Source organism: Akebia trifoliata, chromosome 16 (genome assembly GCF_017979445.1).
Source record: "Akebia trifoliata isolate Shusen 1 chromosome 16, ASM1797944v1, whole genome shotgun sequence".
NCBI classification, from domain to species: Eukaryota; Viridiplantae; Streptophyta; class Magnoliopsida; order Ranunculales; family Lardizabalaceae; genus Akebia; species Akebia trifoliata.
The window spans coordinates 11,109,537-11,125,130 of NC_141390.1; the positions used below are offsets into that span (position 1 = coordinate 11,109,537).

The 15,594-nt window shown below is 36.3% G+C and overlaps 1 long non-coding RNA gene and 1 pseudogene across 1 annotated transcript; both read right to left on the minus strand.

Moving 5' to 3' along the window:
- Nucleotides 1-1,014: 1,014 nt before the first annotated feature.
- On the minus strand, nucleotides 1,015-8,063 carry LOC147382566 (uncharacterized). The gene is made up of 3 exons (XR_015173576.1): nucleotides 7,969-8,063; nucleotides 7,815-7,877; nucleotides 1,015-1,325 (listed from the first exon to the last, which is right to left on the minus strand). It is a non-coding gene; the product is annotated as an uncharacterized LOC147382566 (long non-coding RNA).
- Nucleotides 8,064-14,552: 6,489 nt separating this feature from the next.
- LOC147382567 (putative xyloglucan glycosyltransferase 6 pseudogene) overlaps nucleotides 14,553-15,594 on the minus strand; it is a 4,274-nt pseudogene continuing 3,232 nt past the window's right edge.

Below are 15,594 nucleotides of genomic sequence, written 5' to 3' on the forward strand. Positions count from 1 at the left end.
CCATCCAAACCAAAAGGTTACCTGCTCTAATATTATTTAATATAATAATGGAAATTTTATTTACCAAATCCCCAACATATAAGAGTCAGCCCATGGCCAGAAATATATGATTTTCATCTTATTCAAATCCCAAACTATTATATCCTAATTTCTCACTTCACAACTTGGAGAACACCATTCTACTATTCTGAGAGAGAGAGAGAGAGATGTGCTTCCACATCTTTTCAACCCCAAAATGGAAATGATCAAGAGAAAAGGTTCCTTAATTCCCAGTAATAGATCCAGCGGAGATGTAACTTAAAAGAGGGGTTGGAGCACATGGCTAAAAACACAAGAGTTTCTGTCTGGGTTCCTAGACCACAACCGGAGATGCTTTCTTTCTCAAGGACTTGGGAGTTAGATCTTCTCAGAAAAATTGAAGCCTTAACTAGTGCTTATATAGCTTTCATAATCCATGAATCAAATCAAAATCTAATATCTGAATCAGATCAGATAATACATCATTTCAAACAAGGTGTACACACCACCTAATAATAAGGGGAACCAAAATAAATAAATAAAACTCATCTTCTTAAAAACAGCGAGTCTTGAAGTTTGTTTAAGCAATGTTAGATGAATTCTGTTTGATTCCCATCACAATAAAACAATGAAGTTGGAATTACGAAGAATCAACTCTAAACAGGTTCTTCTTCACTAGAACTCACTCTTAGTTAAAATCTCTAAAGTGTAGCTGAGACATTTTCAAGAGCATTTTACTCTTTTTGCAAGTCCTTGCAAAAATGACTTCTGGTCAAAGGGAAAATACCTATTCTACGTGGATGCAAGGCTAATATCTAGCCTTTCCCAAGAAAGGGGGGTCCCATTCCCAAGAAAGGGGGGTCCCATTCCCACTATAAATCCCTTTTGTTCTGAGTTTTTTGAATTCCAAAGTGATTAGAAGTAAACATGAAATCCGGACCTACTGTAAGGAACAGAAGAAATTGAAAGCAATTTGTCAATGAGAGGGTCAGCATATAGAGTATATAAACAATAAATTCATTAAATTAAAATTATTTCTTCGACCCCAAGTCATCAATCTTCTTTTGGTTTAATGCACACGTCAGTTCGATTCAAAACTTTCCCAATAATAAATACTAAATAATTATAAACCGAAGGACAAAACCACATCCAGAATCATACCAGCTAAAACATAGGCAACCAGCAATTGTGCACCAGTACAGTACAGTTCACCACCTTCACTTCCAGAGAGAATTGCAAAAACAGGAAATGTACCAGCAATTTTAGGCTCTAGAATCCAAGGCTAATAGTATCTTCTTCCTGGGACCCTGAAGGCACCACACAATTTAAAACATTTCAGTCCAAGTTTGGCAGAGAACAAATGCAGTGGATGAAAATTTTCCCAAAAACACAAGAAAGGTGTCGTAAAAACCTGCATTTACTTGAACAAAAGGAAATTCCTAGGAATACAATTATTACTTTCACTTCCGAGAATATGATATCCAAAGAGCTGGTTATATAGCGGGGAAAAAAAAAAACCGATTATCATGTGAGCTTATTTGAGAGCTGCTATTAGCAACCCCAACTTTTACTTACTACACCCCAATTAAAAATTAAGAAAATAAGTGAATTGTCGAAAGAGATCATGGTGTATCTCATCACATATATTAAAGATCTACATTTGCGTCAATTAGGTATATTAGAATATTAGATTGATTGATCGTATTTCCATATTGGTGGATTTTTCAATTTATATAAATCCAATGGAAAAATGTAATCATCATCCAAGAATTCCCAATAAATTTCTTTCACAGGTCCAAAAAAGTCGAGAGAAAAGGCAGGCAAAAAATGACCATTGAATGGGCTTGTTGAAGCAACACACACACCCTTCCTACCCACCCACCAACCCCCACATGCGCACATGCACAAGCAGTGAATCTCAAGAATGTTCAGGGGTTTGGAGTGATTGGCAACAACGGTCATGTTTCACCAAAGACGGCACCAGATAAGGGTTGGCTAATGTGTGATGATCTCAATGGCAAGTGGAAGCGTGGTGGCTATGTTGTAAATTGACAATGATACCAATGTATCTTTTGATAGTGAAGTAGAAGATACAAATAATGAGTGACAAGCAGCTATGTTTGATAGTAGCTAATGGTAATTATGGTGCTGGAAGATGGGAATGGTGCCGGGAGATAGGATTGGCACTGACATTGCTTTCTTTTACAAACTAGACGTCGTGACGATGATTTGAAATGAACGATTTGAAGGATGGTAGCAGAAATAAACTTGTTTTGATATCAAAACTGAGGAACCCATGTTGATCAGCTATTCCTGCACGGTATCAAAACATAAAATTTTCACTAATCTAAACTCAATTCATTAATCAAAAGCAATTTGTCCTTTAAATCAAATAAACCATATACTTTTAGACTTTTGCTTTTTATTAGAAAATCCTCTTCACGTAATCACGACCTATATCAGCACTAAAAAGATGTTTAAGCATCAAAATCAACTTTTCTTTTAAGCTTCTTATTCAAAAATCCTCTTCACGTATTCACAACTTTTATCAGCACTAAAAATGTTTAAACATCAATATTTTTGCACAATTTTGGTAATTTAGGTATTTATCGTTTATTTTTTGGATAGGTGTATGGTTAGAGGTTAGTAAATGAAGTTGGGTTCAGGTCGTTTGTATTGGAAATAATGTAGTTAGCTTATTTTAATTCTATGTATTATGTCTATTCATACTATTTGAGGGCACTTATGTCTATTTACCTTTTAGGTTTCTATATATATATATATCAAGCTCTCATTAACGAGATTTGAGAATTACTTTTCTAAAATTCTTCTTGGTATCAGAGCTATAGAGGACATCCCAAACTCTCTTTGGGTTCTTCCCTTTGATTCCTCTTGAAACCTTGAATCCATTCTCTTCTCCTCTATTCCCAACATCACTAGATCTTGAGACCTAATAACCTAGTCGAAACTTCGTTAAAAGGTCTCCCCCTTCAAGGCCTTCTTTTATTTTCCTGATTCTTTTATTGCATGTTGCGATAGGATTCTTTTCTTATTTTCTTCACATGCTACAATTATGGGCTTTGTATTTTTCTGCCCTTTGATAGGGTCCTTTTGTTCTACCCTTGCTGTCCTACAAAACTTTTGTAGGGACCTACACCAGCCACAAGTCGTCGTTTTTGGACCTACGACAACAACAGGTTGTTGTTTTTGAACCTTACGACAACAGCGACAACAACAGATTGTTGTTTTTGGATCTACGACAATAGCAGGTTGCTGTTTCTGAACTTGAACAGCAATAACTTGATTCTCTGGACCTACAATAACAGCAGAAGTGTTGTATGTATGCCTGACAATAGTAACAACAGATTTCGTTTTTTTGTGACCTACGACAGCAGCAACATCCCACAGCAACAATGGCATCACATCAAGAAACCAAAGACTCTATCAATCTTAGAACAAACCTCTCAACCCAACACATTACTAGTACCCTATTAGATGGTCAGAACTTCCAACCTTGGTATCAGTCAGTTCGACTTTATTTGGGGAGTAAAAGAAAATCTGGATGGCTTTTGGGCACCATTAATAAACCATCTCTTACTGATCCAAAAATCGAACAATGGGAAATTAACAACTGCACCTTCCTTAAATGGATCTTTAACTCCATGGAGCAGCATATCTACACCATGTTCATGTATCTTGAGACAGTCTCTTCGTCGTGGTCAACCCTCACTCAGACATGCTCATGCTCGGAATGATTCGAAGATCTACGAACTTTATCGAAACATCACCCAAGCTACCCAAAGGACTCAAAGTATAGCTAATTACGTTGCATTCCTTCAGTCTCGTTAGGAGGAGCTTTTTCAATATAAGTCAACATCTGAGTTGTCTGTAGAGGCAACCCGGTATGTGGCTATAAGGATTGCTTGACATCAGACATACCAGTTCCTCATGGGTTAATGTCCCGAGTTTCAGGCACTTTGAACCCAAATCCGTAGCACCACCTCATTACCTTTTTTTTATTTTAAACATTTGCGACCATTGATAGTGATGAGTGTCATCACTGTGTAGTTCCCTCTCAGACCCAGACTCTTGGTATTATCTCTGCTCTAACTACAGATCAGATGGCCTTAGGAGCCAATTCAGGTTTTTCTAACTCTCGTACTCAGGGATCTAGGAATAGAAGTCGTGGAGGCTGTGACCGTGGCCTTGGTAAAAGGAGTGGCCCTACTTGCAGCCATTGTGGGAAGACTGACCATAAGCCTACTGCTTCCAGCTCTATCCCCATTTGTTGCGATCATTTGCCGCTCCTTTGAAACAATCTATTCCCCGCGCTGCAACTATGGAGTCATCATCAATTCGTCTTACTGATACTTTTGCTCCCATTGGCACTATTGATCTATGACAACTTCAAACTCAAATTACGGAATCAAATCCATGCTCATACTCACTAATCCTCAACTGTGACATCAATTATTACGCTTCTAGTTACATCTTTTGCATTCCATGTTACTTAGGTTGGCTTTACTGCTCTGACTTTGATAATTGATTCCGGTGGCTCTGATCATATGACCGGTGAGTCTAACAAGGAGGTTTACCTTGTTAATGGGTCCCTTACTCTTATCCTTAGTAAAAGTACCATCCCCTTATCTTCTGATTTTTCACTTAACATTGTGCTTCATGTTCTTATCTTTTAACCTTTTGTCTATGAGTAGTATTACTAAATCTCTAAATTGCTCTGTAACATTTTTTCTAGCTCACTGTACTTTTTAGGACCTGACCTCGAGAAGGAATTTTGGCAAGGGGTATGAGAAAGATACTTGTTTGGATCTCAACCTACTGCGGCTCCAACGTTTGTGCTTCCACTCTCCGGAAGTCATATTTTTTCTTCTTAGACCCTAGATTTATGGCATGCTCACTTAGGACATACTAATTTCCAGCATTTATGTTCTTTATTTCTTATATTAAAACTTCTAAACACACATAACGTTTATATTCCTCACATGCATCGATTTAATAAAATGTTTGATTTAATTCATTTTGATGTGTGAGGATCTTCTCATGTTACTACTTTTAATGGTCATAGGTATATTTTGTTACATTTATTGATAACTATTCTTATTGTACTTGGGTTTATTTGATGCGTTCTCGCTCTGAGGTACTCCACATTTTTATTAATTTACTTTAAATGATTCAAACCCAATACAACATCACAGTTAAATCTCTTAGGCCTGATAACGGAGGAGAATACATTTCTGATGGGATTCAATCTCACCTACATGAACAGCATGGTATACTTCATCAGTTAACTTGTCCCCACACTCCTGAACTAAACGGGGTGGTAGAACGCAAGAATCGTCACCTCATGAACATTGTTCGTTGTCTTCTTCGAAGTATGAATGTTCCCAAGTTATATTGGAATATGACAATCCTCACTGCGACCTTTTTCCTTAACCGCATTCCTAGTCGCACTTTAGGGGGACAAGTGCCTTTTCATGTTCTTCGACCTGATAGCACTCTCTTCCCCATTACACCCAGTCTTTGGATGTACTTGTTTTATTTAGGATAGGACTCCTTAGCACACGAAATTAGATGAAAAAGCCATTCATTGTGTTTTCTTGGGTTACTCATCTATGTCAAAGGGATATCGTTGTTATGACTCCCTATTTCATCGTGTAATTCATTATCTGGATGTAACATTTTTTTTAAATGTTCCTTTTTTTCGTACATCTTTGCAGGATCGTTCTTTTATAATGCTACCTTATCTAGTTTTCTCTCCACCTTCATCTTCTTTGCAAAACTCTTCTCCTTTTACCGAATCCATCTTCTTCTTTGCCACCTCTTAAGGTCTACACTTGTCACCTTCGCCTCTCACCAGACTTGCCAACCTTATCCTTGGACTTAGGTATATCCTCTTCTACTCTAACACCTATTCCTTCCATTTCTAACTCACTTACTTATTGCACTTCGCAAAGGTAAGTGAGGGTGTGTTACTAATCACCCTATTACCTAATTTGTTTCTTATCAAGGAATTTCTCCTTATCAAGCCTACTTTGTTGCTAGTGATTCCATTCAAGTTCCTCAATCTATTAGAGGCTTTGTGAGATCCTAAGTGGACTGGAACCATGACTGCTAAGATGAATGCTTTGCAGAAAAATCACCTGGGAACTGGTTTATCTACCATCTAAGGAACAGACTGTTGATTATAAATGGGTGTTCACCGTCAAGTATCTCGTGGATGGCACTATTAATCAATACAAAACCCGCCTAGTCGCTAAAGGATTTACGTAAACTCTAGTTTGGTGCTACATTTGCTCCTATAGCTAAACTCTCTACAACCCGCATCCTCATCTCTTTAGTAGCTGGTCATTCCTGATCTCTTCACCAGCTTGATGTGAAAAATGCATTTCTGAATGGGGATCTAACTGAGGTTATCTATATGGACACCCCTCCCAAGTTTCGTCTTCAGAGGGAATATTCTAAAAAAAGTATGTCATCTTCTCAAATCTTGGTATAGTCTGAAGTAGTCTCTACGAACCTGATTTCAACGTTTCTCTAAGGTCATTTTATCTATGGAGTTTTCTAGATGCCATTCAAATCATACTTGTTTTGTTACACAGTAAATTGACAAGGTAAAAATGGGTTGTGTTTGAGGTTAAGGATTTGAGTTCCCTCAAATACTTCTTGGGGATAGAAGTGACCCACTTTCATCATGGTATTTCGCTATCTCAACGCAAATACACACTAGATCTCCTTCAGGACACTGAGATGTTTGGGTGTCGTTCTGCCTCCTCCCCTATGGATCAGAATTATCGTCTTCATGCCAAAGTTAGTAATTTATTACTTGATCTTTCTTTTTATTAGAGACTTGTAAGCCGCCTAATTTATCTAACACAAGACCGGACTTGACCATTGCGATTAGTCAGTTCATACATGTCCACACACTTCTCATCTTGATGCAGTTTATAATATTCTTCGGTACTTCAAGTTTCTTCCTAGTCTTAGACTTTTCTACTCCTCCACTACTCAACCACATTTGTCCTACTTCACTGATGCAGATTATGTTGGTTCTCTTACAGATAAGAGATCTACCTCTGGGTTCTTTACTTTCCATGGTGGTAACCTGATCTCATGGAAAAGTAAGAAACAAAGTGCGGTTTCCAGCTTTTCCGTTGAAGCTGAGTATCGTAGTATGGCCCTTGGCATTTGCAAGCTTATTTAGATTAGATCTTTCCTAATGGAGCTCGATTTTCCGATCTCTGGCCCTTCTACGTTGTTTTGCGACAACAAGTCTACCATCATGTTTGACTCTAATTCAATCATTTATGAGAGAACCAAATATATAGAGTTGATGTTCACTTTATTAAGGAGAAAGTTCGCTATGGTGCTCTATAGATAGTCTTTGTACCTTCTTCAAAATAATTTGTTGATATACTTACGAAGTCTGTCGGTCCTTCTGTCACTAACTCTCATCTTGTCAAGCTGGGTTTAGTTTATATATTTCCTCAAGCTTGAGGGAGAGTATTGGAAATAATGTAGTTAGCTTATTTTAATTCTATGTAAGGGCGTTTATGTCTATTTACGTTTTAAGTCTTACGTACATCTATCAAGCTCTTATTAATGAAACTTGAGAATTACATTTCTAAAATTATTTTATTTGAACCTAGGACGTGGGAACAACACTCCACACGTTTTATCACTTAGCTAAGTTGGCACTTCTCAAATTTAGTTATTTATCATACCCAAGCTCTAGAAAAACAGGACCTACAAAAAAAATAGAAGAGTTTTGCTGAGCTTACCATTGGAATTCCCAAGGCCTTCAGATCCTCGTCATTCATGTGCATCAGAGCAGTCATGTCAATCTGTAGAAGTGATACGAGATGTTAAACTAAATACAAGATGTTCCATTAAAGATATTGTAACAATAGAAGCAACCATTCAAAAATCGCATACTTCCTCCGCTTGAAATGTGATAAGATATTTTTCAAGACCCAAGGAATGCAGCAAACCATCCACCGTATCAGCCTGCACAGGTAGTTACATGAATTTAAAATGAAAATGAATACCAAACTACTCATGCAAATTAATTGATTCAAGCAAATAAGTAACCGCAAAAATTACGAAGTAGATTTAGGCAAGAATTATCGATCTAACGAGGGTATTACCTTTCAACAACAAAAAAAAAATCTAACGAGGGTATAAGAAAAAGAACAACATTTCCAATGGAGAACTTTTTTTTCTCTAATAAAGTGATGAAAGTGGATTTTTTTTTTTTTTTTTTGAACCATAAAAGCGAATTGTATTAAAAGTGGTCAAGGTAACCAACAAATAGTACAAGAGGAACGACAACCAACCAAAAACAAAGAAGATTTAAGTGAAGAAAAGGTACAAAAGATTGGGGTTGAGAGCATTCATTGTACAAAAAGGTCTAAAGTTCCATTAGAAAATAACTAGTGCTAAGGTTTCGCAATCAGCTACTTCATTCACAACACGTCTCCTAGATGCAATAGCACCGAAAAACAAAGACAAACGAACCTTTTTCTATAGTTAATGTTGAATTCTCTCTCCCTTGAAACACGGCTTCTTAGAGGAAGAAAAAGTTTTCTTTTTTTCTTTCGACCTAATTTGTGTTTCGCTTCTTTTACAAAGCAAAGAGAATTATGCTATGGACATTTTCTTTAATGTTTCTTTGAAGGAATCTAAACTATAGAAATACTAAGCTGCTTGTACAAATACATAGCTAGTGTGACGATCAAGGTAAATATTGCCACGTGGCATATTGGTCCACTGACCCCATGAATTTTTGCATCACTCAGAGACCAACCCACAGCCCAAAAATATGCCAAATAAGTGATTCCTAGCTGTTGGATTTGATCACTTATTTATCATGGGCTTCGTGGACTGGCCCATGATTGTAAGACATTGGGTTCAACCCACTAACATAAAGATATGCTCAAATCCAATGACTAGGAAACACCCATCAGGCACTATGAGCCAAACATTGATTCAACAATAATATCATTCAAGGGACTAGTGGGCCAAACGATGTGCCACATGGAAATATTTGGTGTGAGCAACATGTGAGGCGGGTATGTGAGCAACATGAGGGAAGGTTATTTGGGACCAACACCTACAAAAGCTTGCCTCAATTAAATTAGCATATGATATTGCAAATTCTATTAATATTAACCACTGTTTTATACTAAACAAGATCTGGTAAATAGATGATACCCCCTTCACTCCTGACAAAAGTCACTTGCACAACCTTAGAAAATAATCTACAAACAAGCAATGATCTTCCATACCAATTATAGGACACAAAATTACCATGAATTTTTTTTACAAGAAATGACGCTGAAATAAATTGAAGCATTAATAAAGAATGAATAAATTATGCATTCCATCTCGTATGATTTTTCAATTGTTTTTTGGTTTTCCGATTTTATTTCAATCGTTGTTTCCTTGGCCTCTCAACCCTAATAGCATTTCATAGAATATCCCTAGGGATACTCTATATTTTTTTGAGATTTTTTTAATTTTTTTTTTTTTTTATCTTTGTGCGAGTTTTCAATTTACTCCTCCCTGGATGGCAAATTGAGGATTTCTGATGGCGTTGGTAGAGGAGGCCATAGGGGTCATGAAGGTGTCCGTGGTGGTGATTTGAAATATACCTATTATGGCTCAATTACTACACTGAACAATTTTGTTGGTATAAATGGGGTAAACATGTTTGGGCTTAATCATGCTTAAAAGGAACCTCCTCAAAGTTCCATTGATTCCACTTCTCATACTACATCTAAAACTACATCTTCCGATCTAACCACACAATTGGAAGAGATTCTTCAAAAATTGATTACCTTGATTGCAAAACCTACTCCACCCACAACTACTTCAGGTAATCCCACATTTATGGCTGCCAAGTCTCCCTCATCTTGGATTATCAATTCAAGAGCTAGTGCCTACATGTATGGTATATCTCGTTTCTTTTCTGATTTTCATTCTCTTAATTCTCACATTGTAATAATCGATGGGTCCACTCATAATGTAATTGGGAAAGGTGATGTTTTTCCCAAATTATCTCTTCCTTTATCTTCCACTCTTTTGGTCCTTGATTTTCTTTTTAATCTACTTTATGTTAGTCAGCTTACAAAATCATTGCGATGCTCTACAACCTTCTTCCCTTCTTACTGTATCTTTAGGATCTCAAAACGAGGAAGATGATTGGTTTGAGGCATGAGAAAGATGGATTATATTATTTAATATGTGATGCGCCTGCTTTTACCTTGAGTGCTTTAGTTTCACCCCTTCAGTGGCACTATCGGTTGGGTCATGTGTCTTTGTCTAATTTACGTCTTGTCATTCCTAAGTTGAGTCTAGTGTCAATTTTAGAATGTGAAGCTTGCCAATCGGGCAAGCACCACCGTAGTTCTTTTCCTAATCATACTACGGAGTAATCAATCTAGTCTTCTTGAAATACTTTATACGGATATTTAGAGTCCGTTAAGAATAAAAAGTTATCTAATTTTCAACACTTTGTGATATTTGTAGATGGTTATTCTCGTATGAAAGATCATACTGAATTACCTCGTGTTTTGTTTACTTTTTATAAAGAAATTTCAGTCCAATTTGTTAAATTTGTGAAAATTATCTGTTTTGATAATGGCATTTGAATACATGCAATCTTATATTCAATCTTTTTATTCAGATAATGGCATTATTCATCAGACCAATTGTGTTAATATTTCTCAACAGAATGGTTTTCCTGAGCGAAAATATCGCCATTTACTTGATGTTGCTTACACCATTATGTTTTAAATACATATACCTAAGCCTTATTGGGGTGATGTTGTCCTCACAGCTTGTCATCTTATTAATCGCATATCAACATCAATTTTAAATGGTCAATCACCTTTCTCTCTGGTTTATCCTCAAGTTCGTCATTTTGTTATTGCTCCTACAATTTTTGTTGTGTTTGCTTTGTCCACTCATTTGAGCCTGGGTTGGATAAACTTTCCCAAAATCCATCAAATGTGTCTTTCTGGATTACTCTCGTACACAAAAAAGGTATAGGTGTTATTGTCCTGTCACTCAACGTTATTATGTAAGTGTTAAAGTGACATTCTTTGATTCTAAACCTTATTTTTTCTTTTGTTGGTGCCTCATTCAACTTAAATGTTGTGTTTTCTCATCAGCGGGAGTTGTCTCTTACAGTCTCCTACTCTCCTGTTCTTATAATTCTTCATGCAGGTGACCCTTCCACTGTGCATCTTCAAGTATATCAACACACTCGTTTCCAAGCACCTTCATCTTCTCTACCAGCCCTAGATCCATCATCAGCATCACTTCAAGTTCTTCCACATCCACCAGCATCTATACTTCTATCTCTAGTGATCTTCCTATTACTTTAAGGAAAGGTACTAGATCTTTTTTTTTTTTTTTTGGAAGGTAGAAAGGTACTAGATCTTGCACTAAGTACCGAATTGCTGATTTTGTGCCTTTTCTTCAAATGTCACATTCATTTCTCTAGTTTGCACTTTCCTTGTCTATTATTTTGTTCCTATTTCCTATACACAAGCATTGTCCTCCTCTAGGTGCAAACTAGCTATGGATGAGGAGATTTCAACCATTCATCATTAATCATACATGGGATTTATCTCCGCTTCTACCTAGGAAGCAGGTTGTGGGGTGTAGATGGGTGTATAAAGCCCAATACTTGTTAGAGTTCTTTTTTGGTTGCAGTGTACTATGTTGGGCCCTTGTATCAGTTGGATATTAAAAATGCATGGAGACTTGCAGGTGGAGGAATATATGGAGCAGCGACCTAGATATGTTGCCTCTGGTAAGACTGGACTAGTGTGTGTCACCTACAGAAGGCAATCTATGGGCTGAAACAGTTGCCTAGAGCTTAGTTTGATAAATTTGGCTCAATTGTCATCGGCTATGAATTTGCTAGATCTACTATTGATCATGCAGTGTTTGTGAGACACTCTTTTGGTGAAATGTTTGTATTGATAGTTTATATAGATGATATCATCATCACTAAAAGTGATCCTAGTGGTATCTAAAATTTGAAAACTCATTTAGCCTAACAATTCACACTAAAGACTTGGGTCTTCTTTGCTACTTCTTGGGTATTGAAGTAGCTCACTCCAAAGAAGGTATTAGCTTGTCTTCGAGAAAGTATGTTCTAGATATGTTATTTGAGGCTGGTATTCTGGGTTCTAAACCAACAGGTACTCCAATAGATCCCACTACTAAGCTTGATGCTGAACAGGGGGAGATCCATCTTGATGTAAGGCATTACCGTAAGTTAGTGGGCAAACTAATCTACCTGACTGTCACTCGCTTAGATATTACTTTTGTTGTGAGAGTAATTAGCAAATTTATGTATGCTCCGAGACAAACTCATTGGGATGTTGTGTTTAGGATACTGGGGTATTTAAGCCAAGCAAAGGATTATTAAACAAACTTTCACCTAGTATATCCATTATTGGCTTCTCAGATGTTGATTGGGCAAGGAACCGGACTAATTGTAGATATACTTCTAGGTGTTGTACCTTCGTGAGAGGTAATTTGATGACTTAACGTAGTAAGTAAAAAATAGCAAGTTGTACCTCATTCTAGCGCTAAAGTAAAATATAAGGCGATAGCACATGTTGCATGTGAGATGTTTTGGCTTCAGAGTCTTCTAAAGGAGATAGGGATTGAAGCTACTACCATATATCTATGTATTATGATAACCAAGTTGCTAGTTATATAGCTAGTAATAGAACAAAGCACATTGAGGTTGATTGCCACTTTATTCATGATATGGTAATGACTAAGAAGATATATATTCCCTATATCAAGTCAGAAAATCAATTGGGAGATCTTCTCACAAAATCATTGTCTATGAGTTTTTTTTTTTACTTTTTGTACCAAGTTGGGCATATCAAATTTGTACGATCCAACTTGAGGGGGTGTGTTAGAGTTCTTATTTAATGTCGTGTGAGCCCAATACTTAAGCCCACACTACCAACCACATGTTTTTAATATAAAAGAGAGGTTGAACCCTATTGGGAGTGACCTACTAATCTCTCTTCTCTAGTTTCCTCCATCTCTTCTTAACATAATCTTCTAACAATATATTTAAGAATATATATATAAAACATAATCTTCTAACAATATATATAGGGTGGGGTTCCTACGACACACATTGCCACACCGTTTTTGTCTTATATGGGCAAAAAGGTTTGGAATGGGCTGATTTTTTTGTGAGGATGATCTCCGTGATGAGGGGATCATCCATGCAAAAAATCATCCCATTCCAAAACTTCTAACCCCATCAAAATTGATTTACAAAAATTGGACGGTCTAAAATTTTTCAACTTCTAAACATAGGGCTAGAAGTTTCATAATGAGCTGATTTTTGGTAAGGATGATCTCCTCACCATAGAGATCATCCTCACAAAAAATCAGCCCATTCCAAACATTTTTGCCCATATAAGACAAAACACTGTGTCGCAATGTGTGTCGTAGGAACCCCACCCATATATTATATATATATATATATATATATATATATATATATAATATATATATATAGATATATAATATATAGAATATAGATATATATATTATATATAGATATATAGATATATAGATATATATCAAGGAGAAAAAAAATGGAAATTACAAAACATACACCTAGATACCAGAAGGACAATGAGGGAAGAAGATGAAAATAAGGGGATTAGAGAAATCTGGATTGGGGTAGAATTAAAGATTTAGGCTACGATAGGGTAAACCCAAAAGGATTTGAGTGTTAATAGGAAAAGGGTCCAAATGCAAAGTTTTGTAAATTATGATATTTTGGTTAGGGTTGGATAAAGATTAAGGAAAGGGGAAAGGATTAAGGGTTCTTAATGATTTCTTGATTCTCACAAATAAACAAAAAAAAAAAATGTAGAAATTTATGGATTGAAGATGAATAAAGAAAAAAAAAATTGATATTTACCTTGGAATCACCCCAATGATTTCCATGGCATCAACCACGTTGAATGCACCAACATCCAAGCAATAACTGTAATTTTGTTTATTCCATTCATTCTCTTCATAAATAAAAAAATCCTAATACAATCTATATATAAAGAAAATAAATCCAAGAATCTTAATCAAACTAAAATACCAAAGAAATAAACCAATTCCGAACTTTCTCTACTAATTTTTCAACCCTAATAAACTTAAATAAAAGACAAACTAAAGTTACTAAACATCCCATAAATATTATACTAAGATCATTGGCTAATAAAACACAAAATAAACCCCAAAAACATAAACATAAAGCCTAAAATCTATTATTCAAGCTTTGATGTCCCCGTCAACTTAAGTCCCCAATCCAGTAAATTAGTTATCAAATACATAAATTGATCGACTTCCTCTAAACATTATCATTCTCAGGCTGAGATTAGTCATCACCTTCCTCTTTGTATTCGACTATTCATATTCTCATCTATCTCCCAAGAATCAGAACCAAACAATGGATCAGTTTGTTCATCTTAATCAACCAAACTTTGCAAGCTTCCCTCTTTGTGACCCTGATCTAGCATTTTGAGCTCATTGCTTATTAGACCACTAGCCTTTTCCACGAGACCCAATGTTAAATCACCATCCTTATCCCACTTATGGTTTCCCTTCACACTGACTGCAATCATATATATGCAAGGTAATTACATCCAACTAGTGGAAATTATTATATTCACTTCATTAACTGTGATTGTAACGGGCATGTAATAGATTACGTATTTACGATTTCACTATCTTCTACTTTTTATGTATATTTGTACATGCCTAGGCCATCACCATAAGGCCTAAATGACCGCCTAGAGTCTAGCAACCACCTAAGGGCTAGCCTAAGCATTAGAGATCCTAGCCAAGTTAGGTGCTCGCCTAAGCAATGTTTTGTTCACTATAAAGCAATCTTAAAAAATTATAATTCTTAAGAGAAGAATCATAAAAATACAAAGATTGAAAATGAAATTGCTGAAAAACTAGGTTAAAACCTATTATTTTAGAAGTCTAACCACAACCTTCTTGTAAAAATTCACCCAAGGATTGTTTGTTTAGGATTTTGGATGATGTCATAGCTTTGAGGAAGGAAAAAAAACATATGAAGGAAGACACGAGAATTGGGGAAAACCAAGATCCCAGAGCTTAAGTCCAATTGCAAAGACAAGCTTATCAAACTCACTGACTACAATCTAGTAGAAAAGATTATATAGGAATGGTCCTTGAAGATGAATACTGGCAAGATAGGGTTTGCTATGGGAGGCGATCTTAAAACCTTTTGCCACGCAAGACAATAAAGAGAAGGCTTGACGAAGCACAATCCCATTTTGGCCAAAGGTTCCACCTATTGAGTAATTGGTTGACTTGGGGGCAGATCAAGAAAGTGACGCTATGGGACCCATAAAAGAATACAATCATGATGGAGTCTCGCTCAATATAGAATCTTTTTGTTCAATGAAAAGAAAAGGGTTTTTATTGCGCCTTCCGTTGAATCATAGATGGGCAGGCATGAGGCGTATGCTCACCCATCCA